Source organism: Pseudonaja textilis, chromosome 4, assembly GCF_049901715.1.
Source record: "Pseudonaja textilis isolate UNSWEBS1 chromosome 4, rPseTex1.2, whole genome shotgun sequence".
Lineage (NCBI taxonomy): Eukaryota > Metazoa > Chordata > Lepidosauria > Squamata > Elapidae > Pseudonaja > Pseudonaja textilis.
The window spans coordinates 54,042,118-54,069,757 of record NC_141993.1 but is presented as its reverse complement, the minus strand read 5'-3'; the positions used below and the strand labels follow the sequence as shown (position 1 = coordinate 54,069,757).

General features: G+C 37.3%; 1 long non-coding RNA gene across 1 annotated transcript; it reads right to left on the bottom strand.

Annotated features, from left to right (window-relative positions):
• Positions 1–14,614: 14,614 nt before the first annotated feature.
• On the bottom strand, positions 14,615–27,074 carry LOC148125840 (uncharacterized). The gene is made up of 3 exons (XR_015743547.1): positions 26,378–27,074; positions 24,943–25,015; positions 14,615–14,788 (listed from the first exon to the last, which is right to left on the bottom strand). It is a non-coding gene; the product is annotated as an uncharacterized LOC148125840 (long non-coding RNA).
• Between the last annotated feature and the right edge of the window lie 566 nt (positions 27,075–27,640).

Sequence of the window (27,640 nt, the reverse complement as noted above, 5' to 3'; positions counted from 1 at the left end):
ATACTTCGGTTTCTTTAGTGATAGCGGCTAAATTCTTATTTTCTTTTATATTATTTAAAAATACTGAAAAACAAAGTGCACCACCTAATAAGTTCTTAGGGATAGTGTTATTGTGAGTTGAAAGCTCCAACTTTCTGAGAGGGGTTGGCGGAAAGAAGCGCCCTGGCTAAACTTTCCATATTGTAACTAAGGTCAAAAAGGGGGAAAAAAAGGTTTGCCGGGAAATTGGGTCTGGTTTCTTTCGGATTCCATCTGGGCTCAAATGTCGCTCGTACGAGGGTGAGTTTGCAGAAAATGCTAACTCGTGCGTGTAGTAAATTAAACCAAGTAGGACTTCACAACTCTACTGAACTATTAAAACACTCATTTTACATTTAGCATAATTTATAAATTCAGCCGTTATGATTTGTGAGCCATAGTTTATAGCAGAGGCCTCCTAACTTGGCAACTTTAAGACTTGTGGACTTCCAACTCCCAGAATTCTCCAGCCAGCATAGTTGGCTAGAGAATTCTGGGAGTTGAAGTCCACAAGTCTTAAAGTTGCCATATTTGGAGATCCCTGGTTTATAGCAAAGTATATGTTAACCAGGTTACTATGGCTAGTTCAACAAACCTGAGTAAAGTAAATTACACCATTGTGAATGATTCGGGGTAAATTTCTCACGCTGTTCATAATGTACAACTTGGCTGGAGTGTGCTAAAAACACACAAATCTTCATCCTTTGTCCAACATGTAGGAACTCTGGCTTTCCAACTGATCTGCTGTTTGCCCTCAGCAGAGCAATTCCATTGTGGGCTATTGAATATTGTATTCACAAACCAGATTGCCTTTTTGGAAAAACATGAAAAGGTGGGATGGGTAATTCAGGTTTAACCCAATCTCATTTGGAAAGTTTGTTATGTGTTTGGAATTTGATTCCAGCCTAATCTATCTCGCAGGATTGTTATAAGAAAAAAACAGAGTTCTACAATATGCCATGTTGCCTTAATTTTTTTAAGATAAGGTGGAATATAATAAGTGACAAAATGAATGGGTCAAAAATGATGCTTTATTTTTCAATGGGACTTCTTAAGCAAACTCTGGCTCCTGAATTATATTCTTCACTTCCAGCTATCAAAATGTATCAGTGTATTAAAATTGTTGGAAAGTAACCAACAATGTTGAAATTACTATTTAGTTTAGTTTAGTTTCTTCTGAATCATTTTTTCATTATATTTGTTCATAAATCATATTTGTAGGCAATGACTCTGGATTGTATACCATTAAAATATACCTAATACAATATAAAAAAGAAAGCAATAAATCTAGATCTTATTTTAAACACTTGGTTGATGCAGGACAGGGAGATGAAACATAATTTAACACAATTTTGGCATTTGTTGTAATTGGGGGAGTGTTATATTTTATCTGTGTGTGTAAATTTTACTTGATATGTTAACTAGTGTACTGTTTTCTCGATGTGAATGTTTTATTTACTCTTGAGTAATGTAACATATTTAACCTGCAAAATGAATCTAAGCCCGTTTTCCAAAATTGAAATCTGCTTTACATATTGAGATGACTCTCCCTAATTATAATGAAACTCACCTTTGGAACAATTCACTTCCATCATTATACTTGTTCCCTGATTAAGGTAAATTTAAATAATATAAGTAATGTAAGTAATAAATGACCACATGATGGTGCCATAATATTGAGTTGTTTACTGAAACATGAAAATAACACTAGTTACTGAAGTGTCCCAAATGTTTTTTTAAGTTGTAAGATTCAAGTCATTATTGTATTAATTTTTAGAAATTTATTTGTGCTAAATTGTAAACAAGAGGCAAAATATGCAAATAAGAAGCAGAAGTATGCAATTCTGTCCGGACCAAGAGACAAACACATTTTCTAAATAGCAATAATACTTAGAATTATATACTGCTTCACAGTGCTTTACAGCCCTCTCTAAGCAGTTTACAGAGACAGCATATTGCCCCCAACAATCTGGGTCCTCATGTTACCAACCTTGGAAGGATTGAAGACTGAGTCAAACTTGAGCCCATGAGACTGGAACTGCTGAACTGCTGGCAGTCAGCAGAATTACCCTGCAATACTGCATTCTAACCACTGCACCACCACGGCTCTTCCATGGCATATTGTGGATTGAGTGCAGCAATTTTGGATTGATATTTATATTTGTAGTTCATTGAAATTATATACAATTGATATAATTATTCCAGCCATGTATTAATACATCTTCTCTCTTGATTAAATAATACAGTACTTAAAATCTCCCTCAAGCCTTTATGGATCTTTAAGCAGTTCAAAGCATCTTGTGGTGCAAAATGGTAGAAAGCACAATCACAGCCAACAGAGGAACTGGACCTTCCTTGTCAGTTTGACTTCAATAAATCGATATTATGTGAGTGGTTTTATCCCACAAGTCAGCCCTTTTGTAAGGGTGCCCAGATCATGCTTTAAATATCCCAGTGTTGGAATTGGCTCTAAAGAAGAGGCCCTTTGAGAGGTTGTCTTGGAATTGAATTATGGAAGACCTCTTAAATCTGGTTCTAGCTGGCCCTTAGCATCGGCTCCCATAAACACAAAAAGGAGCAGCCTTCTGTGTTAGTTAGGGGTGACTTATGTAGTATAGTGGTTCCCCATTTAAAAATAAACAACTTCAGAACGTGAACATGTGTGCATCTTGCTCAATAAAGCACATTTAAAAAATAAAGCTTATATACATACATGAATGCATCCACATACAATAACATATAACTTATTTGTTTTTAACTTTTACAGGAAGAACGAAAAACAATTTCACAACTTGGGGAGAGAGATTATGTAGATATAATCAGATATATTTGTGAAATTTAACAATTTACCAGGTGAAGTTCTGCATATTTATAAATGTAAGAAACTTCCTTTTGAAACATAAGGTATGGTTTAGCCAGAAAACAAAATATGTGAATAACTGATGTTGGAAGAAGTAGGAAGAAAAGTCACATGATAAGTGGTAGCCATTCTTCCTAAACTTAGGTAAGCACCTAAACTACCTGATATTTTAAATTGGCTTTATTGATTTAAAAAAAAACAGTGATTGTGTATTTTCAGAAACTACTGTGGATTTTCATGTAACATTTGTTTAATCCAGTAAGATATTACTGCCTGCTAGAAAAAAATCATTTGAAATCAACCCTGACTGTTCTTTGGAAGGAGAAATGCTGAAGCTGATACTGAAATACTTTGGCCATCTAAGGAGAAGAGGGGATTCATTGGAAAAGACCTAATATTGGGAAAGATAGAAGACAAAAGGAAAAGGCTACGGCAGAGGATGAGATGGTTAGATAGTGTCATCCACGCAATGAACATGAATTTTGGCAAACTCGGTGTAGAGGACAGGGGAGCTGATGTGCTGTGGTCACATAGAGTCGGAAGCAGCCTAGTGACTGAACAACAAAACAAGGGAAGAAACTTCTAAAGCAGGGGTGTCCAACCTTTCACCTTCCCTGGGCCACATTAGAAGATGAAAATTTGGTTTGGGCCGCACATAAAATAAAATAACAGTAACGATACCTGATCATCCAAAAAAACCATAGAAAACATAGTTAACATATTAAATTTATTTGGAAATAAAGTTAGTGAGATGTTTTTATTTTTATTATTAATTATTAATTAAAAATTATTTATTTTTTATCACGGTTTTTTTATCACGGTTTTTTTATCACGGTTTATTTTCCAGCCAAATTTTGCAGGGGGGGGGAGAAAGCTCGCCCGCCTCGCGCCTACCTCTCCTGCAAATGGCCCGGCTGGATGAGGCAGGACTGGAAGGCAGAAGCAGCAGCAGCGGCAGGGGCAGAAACAGCGGCGGGGGCAGAAGCGGCGGCGGGGGCAGAAGCGGGCGGGGGTGGTGGCGGGGACAGAGGCGGCAGCAGGGGCAGCGGGGCAGCGCGGCAGGGGAAGCAGCAGCGGTGGTGGGGGAAGAAGCGGCGGGCGGCGGCGGGGGGCAGAAGCGACGCAGGGCAGAAGGGCAGGGGGGCAGCAGGGGCAGAAGCAGCAGAAGCGGCGGCAGTGGGGGGGAAGTGGCGGGGGGCAGGGGGGCGGAAGCGGTGGGGCGAAGGCGGGGCAGCGGGGCGGGGGGCAGAAGGGACAGTGACAGCGGGGCAGAAGGGGCGGCGGGGGCAGAAGCGACGGCAGCGGCGGGGGCAGAAGCGGCGGCAGTGGCAGGGGCAGAAGCGGCAGCGATGGGGGCAGAAGTGGAAGCAGGGGCAGAAGCGGCGGTGGGGGCAGCGGCGGCAACAGCAGGAGGTGGCTCTCTGATGGCGCCCGCCTTTTCTGTTGCTGCTTGGCCTGGCGCTCGCCTCACCCCGGCCTCTCCTCCTCCTCCTCGCTGGCTCTGGCACGAAGGTTGGGGTGGGCACTGGGCCGCATTATGAGGCGACCTGGGCCGCATGCGGCCCGTGGGCCGCGGGTTGGACAAGTCTGTTCTAAAGGATATGTAAAGTATTGATAATTTGAGAGGTCGTTGGTGTTCTCTGAGCTTCGTTGTTTTCTTGCAAAGCTTCATTACCCAAACTAGATAACATCATCAGTAATACTAATTTGTTATCTAAGTCCTCCAGCTTTCCTTATTGTCTTGACATGAAGTGAACTGCTATGTTATAGAATATTCACAAATATTCTCATTTTAGGGCAATGTCAATAATAGAATGTTGCAAAATTATTCCTTTGCTTCTGAAGAAATGTTAGATCAGTCTAGAGATACAATAATCCTATATATTCATATAAGTTCAAAATTATATTCAAAATTATTGAAAGTATTTGGGATTTGCATTGGAGCTTCTGTATGCATTGCATATATCCTAAATTCTATTTCTAGATAAACCTAGAGAAGTAAAGCTGTTTTTAAAGACTGCTTCTGCTGTGTAGTATTTTTCTGGCATATAATTACATAACTTCTATAGACCACTAACAAACACAGTTTATATCAGTATTCAACAAAACAGCAGTTCTCTGCAAGGGGAGTGTTTCCATTATTTTTTTCATTTTTATCTTTCTGAAAACACCTGCTCAGTAGTCCAAAGACAAGGCCTCTCAGACATGCTTCTCTTCACAGAACTTTGCATATGCTCCAGCAGATAAAATATATGAAACACATTTAGATTTAACCATGTCTGATTGTTGCCTGCCCTCATTTTCTCCTGCTCCCTCATTCCTTTGCTTAAATTCATTTTTCCCAAGTATTATAAATTTATTTCTGAAAATCATTATGAAACATTACATTATGGAATGGCATATAAATATCTATAAAATACGCTAAAGTGCTGATTACAGTATTTTCTTTGCATCTCTGTTGCTCAATATGCTTTACTTTACTGGTGGTGATTTTGCATTACACTTATTTTCCTGTCCAGGTTATCATCTTTTGAGTGTAACTTGTGGGGTCTATACCAGAAATGGACAACCTACACCACTTAGGAACTCCCAAAATTCTCTTCTGAAGAGCCCCCATCTCATACAAACATTGGTGAAACACTTTTCTACCATGCAGAAGTGCACATGGTGCACTGTAACATCTAGAAAGGATCAGTAGTGGTTCGGCCCAAACGGTGGTTAAAAAAAGCCTCCAACATCAGCTGAGAGGAGGAAAAAAAATCCTCCCACAGAAAGAAGAGAAAAGTTCAGGATTGGTCCTCCCACCCACCCCTGCGCTTTTCTTTATCCACTCAGATGATTGGCGCAGCAAGTCTCCGATGGTGTGGGGAAAGCTACGTGCCGGTGTTAGGCAAAGCATACCCACCGAACCGGTGGTAAAATAATTTGAATCCTACCACTGGAAATGATGTAGTAATTTTTTTTTAATGAAACTCTCTCATTAATGGTTGAACAACTCAACAACCTCAGTAAACATGGCTAACGAGTGGTAGGAGCTGTAACTGAGCAATATTTGGAGGGTTATAAGTTTCTTATTACCCTGTCTAGGGCCCCTATATAGGGCTCAACTTTAAAAACTAATGATGTCCTCCACATTGTGGAGGCAGAAGGGTCAGGATACTTGTCTTCCAAATATTTTGCATGTTCTGATACTCATAGTTTCTGCCTAATGGGAAGAAGACTGTTCTGCTGGGAATGAATGAGCAGTAATAAAGCTCTTTGCACATTTAACAGAGGATGTAAATAATAATTATTGAAACAACTGTAAGGAAAACACTGTTTGTTCCCATACATTGTCTAGCAGTTTAGTCAGGAAGAAGCTTTCCTCATTTGTCTTATTTATAAACATTATGCATTTGTTTTTCATTTCTTCTTTATTCATGGATGGTCAGCTATACTGTCCAATTCATCTTGGTGGGGGAAAGAAAGAGATCAAACAAGAGAGGCATTTAGGACAGATTGTTATGCTAAGGAAGAATGGAAGCTGGCATAGGAAAGAGATGATCTAAAAAGGCAAACAAGCAGATTCGGTCCTAACATAATAAACTGGATAGATTTTGGAGATCCTGAAACAATAACAGAGATCTCTGAATTTTGAGGATTTTTTAAATAAGTTCTTTATACAAATCCTGACAATATTTAAAACAAACAATAGAAACATGTTAAGGACAAAGAATGTTCTCATGTTCTTTAAATGCAAATCTTTGAGAATGCTTCTGAAACTACCTGGGTTAATAACCTTAAATAACCTTAAAGGGGCAGGGTTTGAAGACCTATTTTATTCCCATTGTCCAAAAAAATTCATTTCATAATCATGATGCATATTTGATGATTCCTGGGATAGTTATACATTGCCTACCCTAAGTTGCCACTTCATATCTTACAACAAATTTTATATTTATTATTTTTATTACCATAGAAATATTGATATGGCCTCCAATCTACCAATGGTATTCATTTCCTCTTAAGAAGTGCCTTGCTATTGTCAATCCTTGAGGAACAAAATTAAGGATCAACCCTCTAATTCAGGTCATGGGCTATATTATTTATTTATAAAATTTATTGGCTACCCATCTTACCATAAGGTTAATTACTATCATACACATACATACAACATGGACAGATACACATACACACACATTAAAACCAAACATTAAATCTAAAGACACATGGGTAATGCAGAAGCAGAATGGGTGGAAGGGGATCTGTTGTTAATCAACTCTACTGTGCTCTTCCTCCACTGGGGCCCCAGGCAGAAATGATAGAAGGATTGGGGCCAACTTCACATTGGAAGGAAAGATGTTCCAGAAGGCAAGAGCAATAGCAGAGAAGGCCTTCCTCCTGGACCCCACCAGCCAGAATAATCGGATTGACAGACCCGCAGCATACTTCCTCTTTAGCATGAACAGGATGGGCCAACCTCAGTGTGGTGAAACAGTCCCTCAAGTAACCTGAACCTATGTATGCCATGAAGGGATTTAAAGATGATTGCCAACAAATACATTCAAACATGTTATGTTTGAATTATACTGTAAATATGGGTTCTTCTTTATGTATTGGGCTTCACCTCCCGGAATTCATAATTTTTGCCAATACTGGCTAAAATTATAAAGTCCTAAAAACACGGTTTTAAGTGATAATTGTCAACATGATTAGTGCTTAGATGGGGAATCACTAGGGGATTCCAGGATTGAAAATCATCCTGAAAGAAGGCAACGGCAAGCTAGTTCTGAACCATGATTAAAGTAACCACATAGATGTTTCTTTGTGGTCAACAGGATTTGAAATGACGTTCTCTTTTGGGTAAAAATGATGAACCATTGACCTAAAAGCACTTAATGGTAAATCAAGGGAGGAACACAATTTCAGTTGTGATAGACATTTAATTAGGGTCACGAGCATGCTCTGTGAAAAATAGTCCTCAACCAGGGATTATTTGCATACAGATTGACTTCATAAGGGAGAAAAAGAAACAAGGTAAGTGTGATAAGATGGGAATGACAAATTCTAGCATTGCCTTGAAAAGTGTGCTACGCAGACAGTAAAATATTCAAGCAGCCTGCAATCTACATTCACCATCAGCTCAGTAAACTCAATCAAATTTGAGTTGACATATACCAGATTGTGCTACAAAATTGTATCTAGATTAGAACCAAGTATTATTGAATTCTTTTTTAAAAAGAGTATAAAAGATGACCTAGATGGAGATAAGCAATATTGGTTACCAGAGCAACAAGGGGTGAAGCACATTTTAAGTGTACAAGAGAACAAAATTATGCAGCAAAAGCTAGAACTGACACCTTTGTAATTCACAAGAGTATTAAAAGGGGAAGCAGGAACAGCAAAACCAGAATTTCCAGATTGCTATTACAGCCTTTTCAATAAAAAGGCTATTTCAATAAAAGTAGTTTTAGCTTTCTTGCAGTTGATTTCCTGCTCTTGTCTATCTGGTGGAGTTGACACCTCTGCAACTGCGTCCACAACACACTTAACCAGGTCAGCTAAAAATCTAGCAGGTGACCCAGAATGCAAAGTTGGGATATGCTTTTGTGGCTTAATATCTTGAGTAACACACCTGTACGTTTATGATCTAGCAAACTGTATATTTCCCCCCCCCCAAAAAAAAAATCTATTAATTCAGTTAAGTGATTTGTATGAACTCGACCAGTGTTTCAGCTTTCTACAGGCAGACGGCGGACAACTTCCAGACGGGAAAGTTTCACCCAAGTTCCTGTCCGGGGTGTGGACCCCCAGCATAGCCCCTCTCGGCTTCTGATGTGGTAAGGAATAAACCCATCCGGCGGGAGGGACGCCGGGCGACCGCTAGGGGGAGGATGCGCCGGGCGGCAGTGAGGGGCTCCCTTACGCGTCTTTCCACGGGCTGCCGTGGTCGCTGCCGCTCGCCTTATTTGTCTAGGAAGGGTATTCTCATCCCCTCCAAGATGGCCTCGGAGTGGTTGTCAAGGCAACAGTGTGAAAGTCATCAGTGCCATGGAAACCCTTTGCGTGGCCGAATAATAGAATTTTTTTTTTCTCGAAGAAGGAGCCTGGGGATGAGTGGGCGATGTGCTATTTTCTGACGCGGCAACGGCAGAGGGCGGGAGGGGGGCTCCCCGGCGGCGAGGGAAGGGGGGAGCGATAAAATTAGCTCAGCATGGGGGGGAGGAAGAGTTTCGGGAGTGGCGGGGCTTGCCCTTGGGACGGGAGCCCGAGGAGCCGCGGGGTCTTCCTTTTGCATCTCCGAGTCCCAAAGACCACTAACTGCGCACAGGTAAGAAGGCTTCGAGTGCTTGGGCTTTGTCGTGCTGCGGCTCCCGGCTCCCTCCATCCCCAGGCGGGGCAAGAGCCGGCACTCTACCCCAAACAGCAAGCGGCCCCGAGTGCAACTGTTCCTGCAGCCCGCTCTACCTGGGCCAGGTGGACGTGGCTTCCTCTCCCAGTCTTTGGTGCCGCAACGCAAAGCGTGTTGAAGGGGGAGGCAAGGCGCGGGTGAGTGTGAGTGTGTGATGGGATTTGAAGTTGAACAGTCTGGAAGGCACTGCTTGATGATTGCACGGGGGAATTTGTAGGGACAGAGGCTTTTCTTGCCTGTGTATCTAGAAGGGTAGTTTGGTTTTATAGACAGGTAACCCATATAGGAAATCAATGCCAGAAAGAAGCCATGGGCTGGGAGCTCTTTCTGGGATATGTGCCCATAGCAGGAATACAGAAAAAGCAACCTATTCGCTAGCTGGGCATCAGTTCTCATGCAAGAATGCTATCTGTTCCAAGAATTTTACAGCGGTATGAAGGATCCCACAATTTAACTGGGGTATTTGAAGATAATCATAGGTCATCTCTATTTTCTGATCAAATTTTAGTGAAGTGTTGTAATATTGTGGTCTATTTCACACACATTTCTTTTTATTTTTTTGAAAACCGAGTTTACAACAAATGCAGTGTTTTCCTTATGAAAATTTTCTAGTACTGTTGGTTTGTGAATATTACTTTTGGAAACAGTTCCCATCTGTATACAGGTACTCCTCAACTTACGACCATAATTGAGCCCAAAATTTATGTTGCTAAGTGGGAAATTTGTTAAGTGAATTTTGCCCCATTTTACAACTTTTCTCACATTTGCTAAGTGAATTGCTGCAGTTCTCAAAGTAGTAACACAGTTGTTAAGTGAATCTGGTTTCCCCATTGACTTGGCTTGTCAGAAGGTTGCAAAAAATAATCACATGACCCCAGGACACTGCAATCATCATAAATGTGAGTCAGTTGTCAAACATCCGAATGTAAATCACATGACCAGGAGGATGCTGCAGTGTTCATAAGTGTGAAAAATGGCCATAAATCACTTTCTTCAAAGCTGTTGTAACTTTGAACAGTCACTAAATGAACTGTTGTAAGTTGAGGACATACTGTACCCATACTGTAATGGGTACAATAATGACATAATAAATGAATATGATAAAGACTTGAAATTGATTTTTCACTCTGTCAACAGAACTTCAGATAGCTGTAAAATAATCTGTTGCATGTATTTAGGGTTTTTCCCCATTATTTGATGGTAACATATTAGACCAAGTCCATCATAGGCTGAATACTTACATGCATATCATGTTAAAGAATTTAAACCAGAGCAATATTTCTTTCAAGAGCAGAGAAATGATTATAATACCACAATAATATCAATCATTGTATCATTTGTGCATATCTGCTCAGATTAAGATAAATGTATATAGATAGGTTTTTGCTAAACAGCTTCAAATCCAGGCTTTGCAATAAGAAAAAAAAACATTTCTAACTCATCAATTTTTATAATTGTCAATTCTCAATTTTTCAGCACACTGAATAAAAATTTAAGCATGCAAATTATAGAAGCCACTAGGACAATAAATGCCTGTCTTCTTTTTGCTTCCTAATTCTGCCTGCTCATTAGTAGTGGCTCTCCTGAAGTTTGTCTAACCTGTTTCATGATCCTTTTTTGTTGATATCCACCTGCAAACTCCTTTCTTCCCATCCCATCACTCAATTTTTCTGAAGGTGAAACACACCAACATCTATAAACATTTTCAGAAGTCCAATACTGACATAGCATTGTTTGCCTAATATATATGCTTAGAGAGGAGTAGCCCACCTGAAGCTCTTAGCTTAACATCCAAAGGCTTAATTTTTTAAAAAAAACTTCTGCAAATATTTGGCTCCGACTTCTGCCAAGAGCAATATGTTCCTATCCTGGCAGATACCCAGGCAAGGACAAATGAAGATGGAAAGAGAGAAGAAAAAATGATAATTCATCCATTTTCATTTCCAGTACCTCCCATACCAGAATTGGTTTGCCAAAGATAAACCCTAGAAAAAGAGCTGCCAATTACTGTGCATTGTAAGAGTCCATCTAATTTCCCAACCTGACATTCTTTAGAGGTGTTGGGATTACAACACCCAGAATTTCCAACATTGACTGGGAATTTTGAGAACAGCAGTGAAGTGTCTCTGGCATCAGGTAAGGAGGCTGATTTTACCAAATATTAAATGGCAGGAAGATGGGATTGTGCTTTTTAGATGTTCTGTTTTGCAGTCAATAGCTGCAGCCAATGTGGCAGTGATACAAAAGCAGGATTGAAGGGTACAGAATTGGAATTACTGGCCCTGACTGCCTCCATCCCCACACATACCTTTACCACCCATATTTTTGAGATATCTATTGATATTTTTCCCTTTCCCAAAGTGGAAAATTGAACTGAAATTACTTGGTATTTTGTTACCAAATTTCTGAAGCACAAACTCAGTGGGATTTTATAGAAACAAAAACTACCTTTTGCTCAGCTCCCAGAAATCACACAAATGAACTTGTCTTGTCTTCTTACAACAGGACAGAAGGGGTTTGCCACTGTGTTTTTTTCAGGATGCTTTTTTGACTTCCTTATGTAGTCTGTGTTATAGGTTGGGTTTCCTGATGCTCTCATCTGAGTGCCACAAAAGTCCGGCCCCTTTTCAGATTTTTTCCCCTTTCATCCAAGGTCAGCTTCATTTTAGAGGGCAGCAGGAGGGAAGAATTGAGCTGGGAAGATGCAGAGCAAACGGTTGTGCATGATTTCTTATTGTGCAGCTCATCCATCGCAATACTTATCTATAAAATATGTAATGTTTTTCTTTAGCAGCTGAGCCACTCTTTTATAGTTTTATAAATTTCTTGTTTAGAGCTAATGACACAAAAGAATTCACTTCTAACAGTTAAACTACCCCCTACCCCACTTTGTAATTATATTGATTATCTTTGTAGAGTCGGGGAGACTGGACCATAAAAATTAAAATATTCAGTACTAGTATGGTCAACCACTGATATTAGTAATTAACAATATTAAGTTAATAAATATTAATATACTGTGTGTGTGTATATATATATATATATATATATATGTATGTATATATATATATATATATATATATATATATATATATCAATCACATTAATGTAATTTAATGGTTCAATTGGAATTTTGTTTCAGAAAACATGATTAACAAACAATGGTGGTTCCTTTTTAAATTATAAGGATTTGCGAGAATTAACCATAAGCCCTTCTGTACAACTAATTATGGTTCTTATCTGGAATTGACATCTGGGCTGAAATTATTAGTAATTCTACTTTAAAAATAAAAGCAGTTAAAATGTGTAAGACATTCTTGAATAAATTTATCTTGGATTGCAAATCTGTATATTTTTTATTATAATATATGCTAAGATATCTTATAGTTTAGCTGATTCTACCATATTTCAATATTTCTTCTGCATATGAATGTGCATGATTGACAGCTTTCACTGTTCAGTGGTACTTCTGTGTATGAAAAATACTCTTATTTTATTTAAATCTATGAGACAGACATAGTTACAGAATACCTCAACAATGTAATGTAAATTTATGTTACATGAACGTTGGTAAAATGGGAGGGGTAGTTTAGTATTTTGTAGAAGAATATCTATGGTATATAAGGAGTATTATTAATTTATCTTTTAAGTAAAGTTTTCAAATTTGAGAGAGTAATAGACAAAAGAAAATCAGTGCATGCATATCATCAACTCATCCATTTCTTTACAGGAAGGTGAAATATTCCCTGTCTTTTTATTTCTAGTATTATGAGGGATGTAGAGTAATTGAACTTCCACATGAATCTTTCTGGAATAGGGTTTCCTATTCTCATAGAACCATGGCAACATGATCACCCACAGCAATAAAGTCTGTCTAACATTTATTCTGGTTGGGGGAGAAATCTGATTCATTTTTTCATATTTAAGAGGTGGCTAAGATTCTTGGCTTTTCATTTATTTTAATGGCAAAAGCAATCCATATTGCTCAACTGCATGGGACATTCTACTGTGGCTGCTTTTGCCTTCCAAAACTTCCTGAATTGATCATATGGCCATTCATCATTATGGGAACCGGAAAACCCTTCAGGAGAGCAGCACATAGATGTGAGCACTTGGGGTATTTCTGCTGTGGAAAAAGAGAATGTTAACCACTTTGTACATTCACAGAAGTAAACTATCCCATATGCATCTCAATGGAGCTCAAACTTTTAAATTCTCATAACTTTCCGGTTATTTTTTTTTTTTAAATATGAAGCAGACATTTGCCTTCTAAGCAAAAGAAATGGACCAGATTCACACATTCCTACCTCTATCTTCATACAGTTTTATAAGATCACACTTGATCTTCCTTAACCTAATCTTGTCCAGTCAGTTTGACCAGATCTGACATTTTCTTTCACAACTTATTCACTTTGTATTCACTTTTAAACCAGCGTGTCTTTATCTAGTATTTTTACATTAACGTTGGGAAATGTATTATACTTTCTTTTTCCATATGTGACATTTTGTACTATTGAGCTCTGTAAGTGTTAGCACAAATACTACGTTCTTGACATTGATCAGAGAATAATTATTTTACTCTTCCTGTTATGCTGTACACCATGCATTAGTTTCTAAAGGAACTCCTTGGGCTTCATTATTTTCAGTTGGGTAGGAAGTACCCTGGCTGCTCATTCTCCTTTGTAGGAAAAAAAACAGAGTCCAGACAAAAATGTTAGCCAGAACTACAGTGATAATACCTGTACCGTTGACAAGTTTCACACACTGTATAGGCTTGAGTAGACAGAAGAGAGTCAGTAATATATACCATACAGTTGTTAATGAAATTAGGGAAATAGACAGTTTTTAAATTAGATAGACAGACAGACCCACAGACAGACATTGAGACAAGTCAGACAGACAAAGACAGATATTGAGATAGGTCATTTAAATGTACAAGCTGATTGTAAGTTCAAATGGAAGAGTTGAGGTAGGACAAATTAAAATGACAGGTAAAGTCCAAGTCAGATTTGCTGACCCTATTTCCAAGCTCTATGAATCAGGAGTAAGTTTGAAGTGGATTATAAAGAATTATTTCTGTATATAGAAACAAGAAACGTTGTGGGGATTCCAAAAGTTATAGCAAATGGGACAGAGGCAGCAGAATGTAGGCATTAAAGAGACTTCCTGCTAACTACTCATCAAACATGGTTTGGGTTGCAACTTCAAAAAGTAGATATAAATACTATTTACATTTGCTAATATACTTCAGGATACAAAACTACAACAATGCAACCACTTTATTAAAACTATATTTTTTCGCAATGTAGAAAAGCTTAAAAGCTAAAGGCTTATCTTCACTGCAGGATTATGTAATTTGTTATAAGCAGTTAAAGATAACACACCACACATATTGAAATACTGTTTCCAGTCAGAAGCAGGAGAAATGAAACTTGAGCCTCTAAGGAGCAATCTTCAACTGTGCACATAACATTAGTGTAGGTTATGATAAGAGCATATCTAGCCTACAGTCTTCATCCCTGTAACAAAAAATAATGATGAGTTCATGATCAGTTCTAAAATAAAAGATAAGCTTTACCTTGAACATATACAGGAAAGATGATTCATCTCTCTGATGAACAACAGTACATGTGGTTGTCTCAAAGGTGCTTTTCAAAAGGCAACTGGACTTTCTTGGGGTTTGCTTCTTCTTGAAAATGTTTTGTTTGTCATCTAAGAAGCTTTTTCTTGAATAAAAAGCAGACTAAAATGAAGAAGCTTTTTGGATGAGAAGGGAAACCTTTTTGGGGTGGAGAACCAAGAAAGTCCAGTTGTTCTTTGAAATGCACCTTTGGGACAACCATGACCTGGATAATTGAGAATCTCCATAGAAAACACATGTGGTCCCCAAAATGTCATTGGGAGTTTTCATTTCCTACATAGGTTATTTTTCTATGTTAGAAGAGAAAAATGCACAATATACAAGTATATTCTAAAGCAGCAATTTATAGAAAACAATAAATTATGAATATTTGAAAATATAAAGGAGCTGCTGATACAGCCCAACAGAGGAATTATTGAGTCTGTCATCTGCACCTCTATAACTGTCTGGTTTGGTTCTGCAACCCAACAGAACAGACACAGATTTCAGAGGATAATTAGGACTGCAGAAAAAAACAATAACTATCAACCTGCCTTCAGTTGAGGACCTATATACTGCACAAGTCAAAAAGAGGGCTGTGAAAATGTTTACAGACCCCTCACATCCTGAACATAAACTGTTTCAACTCCTACCCTCAAAACGATCCTATATAGCATTGCACACCAGAACAACTAGACACAAGGACAGTTTTTCCCTGAATGCCATCACTTTGCTAAACAAAGAATTCCCTCAACAGTGTCCAAGTATTTACAAAGTCTGCACTACTATTACTATTAATCTTCTCATCACTCCTTATCACCCATCCCCTCCCACTTGTGACTATATGACTAACATTGTCACTTGTATCCTTACAATTTATATTGACTGTTTCCTAGTATGATTTGATTGCTTATTGTACCCTATGACTATTATTAAGTGTTGTACCTGATGATTCTTGACGAATGTATCTTTTCTTTTATGTACACTGAGAGCATTTGCACCAAGACAAATTCCTTGTGCGTCCAATCACACTTGGCCAATAAAGAATTCTGTTCTGTTCTATTCTATTCTGTTCTGTGCTGTGCTGTGCTGTGCTATTCTATAAAAAGTATCTTTGCTAGATAGAATATAACAAGTGAGAATCCAAGCTTAACATGTATGCGGAGACTGGGAAAAATGATCTGACTCCCAAGTACGGTATAACAACATGAGACTTGAATACCTTAAAGGTATAGCCTGGTGGTTGCCGTGGATAAGATTTTTTTTAAAAAAACCATATAGATCCTTAAATCTAAACCAAAGTAGTTCAACAGGACACAAAACAGATCTACTTCCAAGAATGAAGTTATGAAATAAAGGGTGAGGGACAAGAATCTAATTACAATGAACAAGAAGGAACAGGAGAACAGTATCATTTTTTACATTACAAGCCAAAATTAAGGTAAATAACTCATGTTGTAAGAAAGCGGATTTTGAGTAGGTTTTTAGTTTCCTTATAAAATGAAATTAGCTGCACTATAAGGATGTTCTACTTAAGTCTAATTATGATCAAGATTCTGTTGAGTCTTATGGGATTCAAGAAAGTTGCTACAATTACAAAAATGTCACAGAAAAACTCCCCTGTGCCCACTGGAACTGTATTCACACATTATGATAGTGCTGCTATTACATTACTGATACTAAGAGCAGGACAGTAATAGGATAGTTATATCTTTTGTTCCTCAAAATAGTGTGAAATATTCCTTGAATTACTTGTCTCAAATCAATTGCTAAGTCCTAAGGAAGAAGCTTTGGGAGCCCAACAAAAATATGCTCTTTGATTTAAGAATGTAAGCAGACTCTTTCCCCAAAACAAGATAATACCAGCTACAGTGTACCCCACAGTTTCTCAGGTTAACTTTGCAAATAAGGCCATTCTGACAAGCAGGAATTGTTAAAGACGAAAGGGCATCTAAGTACTCAGATCAAGCAGGGACCATTTCAGCTGTCCAGCATGGCTTCATTCTCATCTGGCACAATTGATATTTCAGAAAATTAGATTCCAAACAAAAGTATTAATAGATTATGGAATGTAATTACAGTTAACTACAATAACGTTGTGCTTTACTGGAGTTAGTTGATGCAATAATAAAAAAGATCAGTCCTTCAAAAGTGTCCTTTTTGACATTTTGAGATCCAGTAATCCTTTAGAAAGCAAAAGCAGAAAAATTATCATTATTCTGAAATTGTGTTATGTCCTAGTAAGAGATACAATATTGTTCAGCATCTTACTTCTTGCTGCCATTTTAATTTACATAAGTTTTAATGTTTGAATGTAAGTTGGTGTTAAGTGTTTTCTTTTACATTATGCTCTGGTCTAAAATCTGTGAATGTGATTGGGGTCTCTCTGTGTGTGTATACATTTGTGACATCCATGACATACTTTCAAAAATATGTACTTAGGATTACAGCCACTTAGTTGCCTAGTAGTCACTGTACAATTCTTAAAATGAAACTTGAACTTGCTCTTTGCTGACAATAAACAATATTACAGGTTTAAATTCTTGCTTTTGTGATGGATGAGCAGCTGATTCAGTGATTCAGACTGAGGTGATTTAGCCATTGCCGGTCTCCTTTGTGATATAATTGTAGTGATATAGTTCCAATGGAAAGGGAAGGAGGCCAAGCTTCTACTTTCATCTTCCACATTTCGCAATATATGTGTGTGATAAAGTCACAACTGTAATTCATTTACGTCATCTTCAAGACTAATGTGTATTCTGATTGCAAGTACCTAAATACATCTTTTCCTATCACAAGGCTCCAGAGAAATAAAACCTTATGGGCAGCCCCAGAGAAATAAAGCTTCTGACTCATAACACTACTATAAGAAATTCCTGTCTCAGAAATCTATAAAATATAGAGCATGTCATTCAGGTCCAGCTTAATGCCTGATGACTTCATGGACACTTCCGTATGGTTGCTATGGCTGTAGAATGGAACTAGTTTGCCATTACTTTCCTTTGGAATTTATTTAATTTCCCAGAATAATCTATGCCCCTGGTAGTTTCCAATGCAAGCCTGCTTTGCTTTTGAACTCGTAGAAGGTCAATTTGGTGCTGCCATTTGCTTCAGATATTTATAGCACTCCTTTCCAAAATAATGCTTTCTATATTGATACTATATTTCTCATAAACTCTAGTCAGATTGGGGGGTTTCTAGAGAATATTATGTTACAGAAATCCGCATCATTGTCTGTGCCTGCACACATTGCTCCAGTTGATGAGTGGTTTCATAGGTTTTTCAGTACGCAAGGACTGAAACAATTCTTTTTGTGAATATTGTTTAGGAGCACTAAGATGGCATATTGTATCTGATGCTGAGTTGGAACATAAGTCTGCATCTGTTCAGAAACTGTTTTGCACCTGAATGAGTCACCTTGTTGGCCTTTTCTTTTTAACATAAACATTTCAGGAATATTTATATAAGTGAGGGACCTCCTGTAAATCCATGACTGCAGTTAAATCTCCCCACAAGTCTTGGATAGAAGCCCCAGATTTCTCAAAATGTTTCTTTCAGTTTTCAATTTTCAACATGACAAAAAGGGGAAATTGTAAGAATTAATCCTGTTCCCATGCATGGGTTTCATTCCCCAACACTTAATCCAGTGCATCCAACATTCTTAAGAAGTATGGGCTTATATTGAAATGCCAAGTAATTATCTGGATAACAATTGCACCACTGTAAACCGTTTGAATTGCCTCAATCATCTGTATGTATAACTTTTTTGGAGTGTTAATGGGAATAGCGAATAGGATTCAGTTTGGTAGCAACACAAGTAGTTGGACATGCACAAAGGGTCTTATATCAGTCTCTAGGCAACTGTAGAAAAACAGCATTTGCTCAGCATCTAATTACAAATGACACTTCAGCTGGTGCTTTAAAAACACCAAGTGATGGAGAAGAAAAGGTTCGCTCTCTGCTGTGATCTGAATTATCAGAGATGTTGTCTTTCAGGGCTACAGTAGAAAACCACCACTTTTTGACAGAACCCTATTACTGCTTTGGTCTTCCATTAGCTTAACTCCCAGTGGGGCCTTTGAAAGCACTTCACAATCAAAACTGGTACTCTCACTCAGCCTGCCACTTTGTGTCTCTAAATTTTTTACACACTGAACTATAAAGCAACACCTTTGCTGTAATTATGGTCATAACAGCACATATTCAGGGAGAATAGGGTATTACTGTATAAAGTCAACATTATGAAAGCAATTGGCCTTTGAATAAAATTTATCCCAGCCTTTTCCATGAAGGTGCCCTCCAGAAATGCTGGAAGTACAACTTGGGAAATTTCCAACTGTAGGCATGCTGATTTATAGTTGGAATCTCAGCAATGGCTTTTCCATTGTTCTTCCCAAGCAGTTTCAATCTTCTTTTATTTTTCCAAGGAAGAAAATCCAGGGAATATTGAACACCACCACCACCCCGGGTTCTAGAATGCTCCTGAGCTGAACACCAGATCAATTACAAGTCATTATATTCTATATACTAGAGACCTAGTATACAGAAACCTAATTAGGTTTCTAAGACTGGAAAAGACCATTCTGCCATTCAGATTCAGAGGTGAAAAAGATGGAAAGGGATGGGGGGATGGAGAGGCAACCAGTTGTCCCTTTCTCAGCCCTATCCCAGAGATAAAAGGAATTTGGAAAAACACACCTGTTTGCTGGCTGGTGGACTATTCCATAAGTGACAGTAAGAGAAAACTCAGCACTGTTTCTCTGTAATATATTAAATTCCACATGTTATATTCATTGTTAAAAGTCTGTAGTTTATTTCCTTGCTTAAGTAGCAGTTTATTTCCAGTGAGTTTGGTTTGTAAGCATGTTGTCCGTTGTAATATGTGAACTCTCTCAACATATATATTCAGTTTATTGAATCATAATTTCAGAGGTGTGATGCTACCAGTTTGGCTTGGTTCTGCTGAGCCAGTAGCTCCAAAGGTCAGTGGAGACCGAACCAGTTCTCTCTGGGCTCCATACTGACTTTTATTTCCTGCTTTTAAAGCGCAGCTGCTTTGCGCAGCACAGCAGATTGCCACGCATCAGCTGCTGAAGACACAGGGAGAGTGCAGGATTGCAGGAGGTGAGTAGGAAAGCCTCTGTGTGTGCGCAAAGTGTGCATTTGGTGCATGCACATGCATGCAAAGTGTGTGTGTGCATGCAAAGTGTGTGCATGTGCGCAAAGCACACGCCCACGAAACCATGCCCACTGAACTAATAATAAACTACTTTGAAACCCACCAATAGTATAGTTCATAATGTATGAGCAAGCTCATGAAGGGAGAAGATTTTCCAGTTCCCATTTTGGCTTTTTATCAGAAGCCAGAGAGCTTCATCTGTCTGAGCCTTCAATAACTTTAAAGTGGAATGCTCATCTTTGGAAATCATGTAGAAGTTAAAAGTAATCCATAGAATTGATAAACAAAGCAGGTTTTAAGATTGAGATAAACTAACTTTGCAGCATTATGACAAACATGAACTGTATGTTATTTCAAAAGAGCTATGTTAAGACATAGAATGAAGTTTAAAAAAATACTGTACATTAAGATAGGACAATCTACAACTGGCTTTGCTGGGGAGAATTTCTGCTATAAAAATGAATGTTTTGCCTAGAATGATTTTTTTTTTTAAATAATACCTGTTTTAACAACTCCATCATTTAAATAGTGGCAGAAAGATATATCAAAATGTGTCAAAGGAAAAAAAAACATGAGTTAAATATAGGGTGTTATAAGATACAAAAAAAAAGAGGACTAGGTTTTCCTGATTTGAAATTGTATTTTGTAGCTTATTTTGTAAGAAAGGATGGATGCTGCTGATAAATAGAACTCTTGGAGTTATAAGAAAATGACCTTAGATTTGGGTGGCATGAGTATTTGTGGTTAAGGTTAAGGCTAATGTAAATTTTAAAAATCAATATTTTACTGTATATGTGCCATTTTGAAAATATGGAATAGATACAAAGCCAGGATATGTCCCAAAACACCTTTCCATTCTCAGCACAAGAAGCATTTTATAGACAAAAAATAATAGGAAAACACAAATAGCTAACTTATTATGAGTTACTAAAATTTTGTCATGGAGAATATAAAATAAAATCAAGAGTAGAATTGGTGGCAGAATGATATAGTTTGTATTATTAGAAAGACTTAAAGTAGATGAAATAATGTATGGTTTTGAATATTATAAGACTAAGTTTGAAACTGAACTGTGTACAGATTATGAATGTGTAATTGCTAAAATGTACAAACTTTTATTGAAATTTAAAACAAGAACAAGTTAAAAATGTGTGAAGAGATATAACGATTTTGGTTATACAGTTTGAACAGTGGAGAAATATGTGGTTGAAAGGATTAAAATTTATGCTATGTTACGATTTTACAGAGAATTTTTATAAAATGAAGGGACAATTTCTCATGTTTGATGGACATGTAATATCTATAGAACTCTGGATTCAAATACACAGAAATTGAGACCATTTTTTTTTTTTTGGATTTCTTAGTTCAGTACGGAATTGGAGAAACAATATATGCACAAAAAGGAAAGATTCAGCAGTACCCATAATGGAAGAATGGTTGGTGAAGATGATAGAATTTCCTGAGATGGCTAAATTGACTTTGTTAAATCAGAGAAAAGACAATATCTATGTTTATTGCTGATATTTAAGGTTTTTTGCACAAAAAGTGAATATATGATTCATGGTTTTGCTGATTGGACAGATTACCAAAAGAAGAAAAGTAAATTTGTAATTGGAAGATACTTCTTTGTGTCTAATTTTCTTCATTAGAAAAGAAGAATATAAATGTATATATTTAAATAAATGTTGCCAATTTATTTATAGATCTCCACAAAGGAATACAGAAATTTGATTTCATTCCTTGGAAAAGCCTCCTTTCCCGTCACCTATATATAGCTGTAATGGAGACATAGTCCTTGTTCACAGTCACTAAAGTCTTAGTACCTTTTTGTTTGGACTACTAATGCACTCTACATATGGGTGCCCCTGAAAACTGCTTGGAAAATACAACTAGTCGCAAAAGGAGATTGCTTGAGGAGTTATAAGTAACAACATGGTATACCCACATAGCATCTCTAATTTGCAAGCTGCTCTTGGCTTCCAATACTGGCTATCATCTTTAAAGAGGTTTGTTGCTCAGGGCCTGATTATTTATGGGATCACCTTTCTCCAATTGCCTCTGCTTGAACCAGGATGGTCATGCTCTGAATCCCAATGACTGAACATTATAATTTTGGAGGACCCCAGAGTTGTGCCTTGCCTGTCACCTCTCCTGTCTTCTGGAATACTGTTTCATCAAGTTAGTTTATTCATGACCCTACTGTCCTTTAGAAAAGGCTGGACAGTTTGTGCTTCCAGCTGATTGATGATAAGTGTTTAGAATTTTGTTATATTTTAAAAGTTGACTTCCATCCTCCCAAGGCCAGAAAATTGAGGACCCAGATAGTTAGGCTGAAATTGTAAACTTCCCAGAGAGTGCTGTAAAACAACGGTCCCTGACATTTCCAGCTTGCGGACCGGCAGTGGCGAGGGGGAGAGAGGGTGGTTCTGTACGAGTGGTGGGTGAGCACAAATGAAGGTCACGCAAGTGGAGCTGCACACACATGCATGCTCACTTACACATGCGTGGTTCAATTGCAAACAGGCCCTGGCCTATGGGTTGGGGGACCCTGCTGTAAAGCAGTACGGGGCGGTATATAAGTCTAAGTACTATTGCTATTTTCCACAATGCATTAATATTTTTGCATTTGGTTTTGTGTTTTTAGGGTATTTTTAAACTCTGCATACTATTTTTTTCTGTCATTTTTATCTCCTCCCAAAATTTGAGAGGCAGACGTTTGTATAGTTAAGCACAATTTGGTTAAAAATCCAAGCATAAATAGTACAATTCCTTTTCTTTCCCTCTCTTGTCATCTCATCCTGAACTGGCCGAGGTGGGGGATAGATGGTGCCTTCCCTACCAAGTCCCTGATTGTACAGAAGAATGAGGATCTCAGTCACTTTCAAATTCTACATGCCTTCTTCCCTGTGAGAGGGATCAAATTTTAATTTGTGCAAAAGTGTACTCAGGGACCACCATCTGACAAGCCCTAATCACTGCCCATATAGCTTAGTGAAGATGTGGTGCTCACCTTGAGACAATCTGGTACAGAACTTGAGACCAGGAGGTGGCATCCTGGGAACAAGGGAATGAAGCTGGCAGCTTGCACTGGGAATTACCATTGGTTATTTCATGCCAGTAGACCAAAATTTTCTCAATACTTGCTTAAGCATTAAGAAAGAGAAGTAGATTCAGTAGATTCAGCAGACTCACTCCTCCTATGTGCCCCTATTCATATACATTCATGGCATTGTTTCAAACTTGGGCCCTATTTTATCCTTTTCATTGGTGATACATAAATAGCCAGCCTAGTTTAAAGGCAGCTGTTCCTCAGGACAGAGAAACAGGCTGAACTTCAACTCATTTTCAGAACTGAAGTAATATTAAGTGGTGGGAGCTAAGAAAGTGAGCCACTAACTATTTCCCCCATTTAGGATGCCCACACATTTCATTCCATGGGGCTGTTGCTTTATTCGTTCACAGCATCCATCTCACAGACTACAGCAGAGCTTTTATTCAAAACTGCGCCTTTTGTACATTTATTATTACCAGATTTGCGGGTGGGGGTGCTTTACAATGCTTTCCAGCATCCACCACTTTATTTTTAATAAACAACCCATATTAAGGATCGAGCACAGAGTAGGATTTCCAACTTCTTTTTAACAAGCTTCAGGTTGTCTGCCTCTGAACTGAATTGTTTACATGTTGCTTATGCTTGTTTGTAAAGCTTATGCCACCAAGCAAGATCATGTCATCAGGTCCTGAATGATAGTCCTGCTGTCAGCTATGTTAGGGTATAAGCAGGAGATGGGTAATGGTTTGACCCAATGGTCTAGAGAGAAAAGATCCCTTAAGAAAATGAGCTGAACAAAGGCCTTCCCTCTTTTTATTCAAACAGACGGAGGTTAATCTGTATGTAGACTCTCTCATCACCACCTCCCTATACTGTTAATGCAGAAAATAGTCGTGTTTCTAGGACACTGTCATGTTTAGGAACTCTCTTTGTTCTTAGGAAAAGTCACTTTTCCTGTGAAGTGGAAAAGTTCATGCTGCAATAGTGATAAGATGGAGCCGGTTCATAACAAGATATTGCAATAGCAAGCATATTTGTTTTATTTTTTTCATGTATCACCATGCTCCATAGGGACATGTGGGTGGAAAGACAAAATATTATAAAGCAACAAGCAAAGAAGATCCACAGAGAAATCAAGAGAGAGTAAATGAGGGCAGAGACCTCAGACAGAGATCTCACACTGCTTGAATAGTTCATATCAGTTTCTTTATTCAATATTAGCAGTGCTAAATAGTCAATGATCTTTTCCTTCCAAATTCTGATTTCCTGTTTGAATTTTGTATTTTCAATAGTCACTCCTATATGTGCAATTCCGCATTGTGGCTTCACAAAAATATTTCTCTATATATAGAACATAAGGTAAACAACCTTTAGTTAGTTGGTTGTTAGTACTTTTGGAAGGAGAGTTGCAGAAGTAATCTCAATAATGAGCTTTACATTAGAATACTTAATCTAAAAGTTACAACATTTTTTGCTTACAGAGCTAGAGGGTCCTTATAACAATATACCCTGACTAAGCTACGTATCAGCTAAACTAAAAAAATGGATTGTTTATTATCTCAAGCATATTTCTGTAGACAGATAAACAAATCTCCTTCATTGCTCAGTCTAATATTTCATGAAAAGAAAAGCAACACTAGAAGCAGTTGTAAGTTTTCCCATTGATAAACCAGCATGTTCCATGCACTCAACTCTTTGAGAACATGGAATTAGGGAAAATATGTCTCCAGGGCCTTTTCATGATGCATATTATTGAAGCTTAATACTGTATGTCAATATTCAATATTATTGAAGCTAAAGAGAGATTTAGTAAATGACTTACCCCTGAAAATGAACTAACCCAGCAAACTGATTTCCACGACTTAACTGGGTTTGTTGGGTTTTATATCTTGCCTCTGCTTGAAAAGGAAGACAACTCAGTGACAGAAAATGTCTAGCTTTATAAATGAGATAAATGGATAACTGTTTGTGAAAATGTTGCATGTATTTATAATCACATATTTACATTAATGTATATTTTAAGAAGAATCTACATGAATATTCACATATAAATCAAAAGTTTGTATTTTATCACAAAGTACACAGTTGCAGATTTTCTTCCTTCACAAAACATGATTATGAATCATATTTTATATAAAATGCATGTTCTAATACATATTTTGTTATGTAATAGATAATTGCTTTTTTTAATAAAAGTTTTATTTAAGTTTTCACAAAACATACAACTACAAATACAATATCTTTTTTTGAGAACAGCATGCCCCCGGGTTATCACTTCTTCATACAGACATAAACTCAATATATATTTATTTTATACATTCTAATCCATATCTTATAATTATTTTTGCAATTTTTTCAATAGCTTTTCCCTTTCTTTACTTCCTATAGCCTTATTTTAAATTATCTCATTCCTTTCTTAATTCAATTACATATCTTTTTCTAATTTTTAAAATCTTTCTAATCAATGTTTTTATACTTTTGTCTGTCCTGTTTATAATTTCATATGATCTTTTCTCATAAAACAAATTTTCCCCTGTAATTACTAGACTGGTGTGTAACACCTTTGTATCTTTTTTCAAAGCTTGTTTAAAAATTTAAGGTACACCTTTACAGTTATAACATTCATTTTCTAACCTCTATTTTATAACACATACCTATTTTCAATCGAATTCTGCTTGGTACATTCCCTTAAAAATACACACTAAATTCTTAAAAGAAAAAAGTATATATGTATATATATATATATATATCTGTGTATATATGTATAACAATAGTAAATGGAATAATTATTCTATTCAAGTACAGCTCTGCCATTAATATTAATAACCATCTTTTACATTTCTATTTCTTTTAACAAACATTACCTAGTAATATCAGTTGTCTTTCACTGTAATCATCTATATTTCATATTTTACTTATTACTGTCTTTAAATAAAAAACCAAACAATAGTTATTAACAGTAGTCAATAAAGTTATGATTCTTATTCAAGTTCATCTTGTCAACTGATAAAAATCTTCCATGATTCTTTTCATTTTTTTTAAACTTTCTTTTTAAATCATTGAGAACCTTATTTTCTTTACAAACAAATATTCCACTATACATTGATAGAAATTTTTCTATCACTTTAATCATCTAACTTATTTTCTAACCCTTTTCTATTTCTAATATAACAATGCTATCCCATGCACCCTTGCAGAATCCTCTCCTTAACTTAAATTTTAACCATTGTCTCTGTGTCTTTTAAATAGGTTTATACCTTTAATTCTTGTACGCTTTTCCTGTACTTCTATATCTTGTTTCTGTCCTTTGTAGCTTCTTTTCCTTTTCCTCTTCCCTCTCTTCTACTCCCTCCCCTTTTTATTCCCTTTTCTATCTGATTCTCCCTTCTGTGATCCTCCCTTCTGCTTCTTCCTGATATTATGATTACTTTTCAAATTACTCTTTTTGGGGGATTGTTGCTTCAATGCTTAAGTTTTTAACTCCCTTTCCCCCCTTTCCCTTTTTTTCCCTGCTTAAAATCGCTTGGTCATGAAAAATGGCTTCTTCGTTGTCCCGCCCTTCTTGTTCTGCCAGCGTTTCTTGTTGTTTTTCATAGTTCAAGATCTCCATTTCTAAAAATAGAAATACGAAGCCAAAAGATCCTCTTCCCTCTTGTGCTTCTTCTTTTTGTTCTTTAACTCTCATTTTTAACTCTTCAAGGAGTGATGCCATTTTAAAAAAATTTAAACAACCCCCAATTGATTTTACTTTGTTTCATTAGGATCCTCCATCCAAAGTTCCAGGAATCATCCAATTATCCAAAACTGTTTCTTGCTTCTTTTCTCACTTTCTCTTTCCAGGGGCTTTGTTATCTTGTAACAAAGTTTCAGCTACAATATATCTTTTGCAAGCCTTGTTAAAATTCCACTATCTTTTTTTTTTTTTAAGTTCCAGGTGGTCTCCTCCATTTTCCAGATTCCACCCTCTTTTTTCCTTTTTTTCTCCTCTGCTTTCTTTCTTTTTTTAAAGAAAAATTTTAAATTATCCGAGAATCTTTATCCCTTTGACACTTTATTTTCAGCTAGAAATAGACTATTAATGTCACAGTAGATTAGTATCAATTTCTTATTCCAATCTCTTCTTCTTAACGTTCCAAGTCAATTAAAACTGTCAATGTGAGAGGAAAAAAAGCCGATTCCGTTTCCTTTCCCTTTCTCTTTCACAGCTTAAAATCTTTTTTAGGAATAGTATTAGTCTTTAAAATTCAGGTTCCAAGTACCTTCAATAGATGTTCTCCATTCAACCTGTTCAGTCAAGCTTTCTCCTTTAAACTTCGTCCTGCACAATCTTGTCCAGTCAGGTTCTTCTTTCAGGTGGCCATTTCTGACCACCACTGCAACCACCTTTGGGAAAAGGAGTAATGGCCAGCTGAGGAGGAGAGATGCGGCTCTCCTCAACCCTGCTGACGGCTCCCCCTTCTTCACCACCTCTACTGGGTGGCTTCAGCCCCAAATCCAGGTGGCTCGGGGCACTCTAGCGG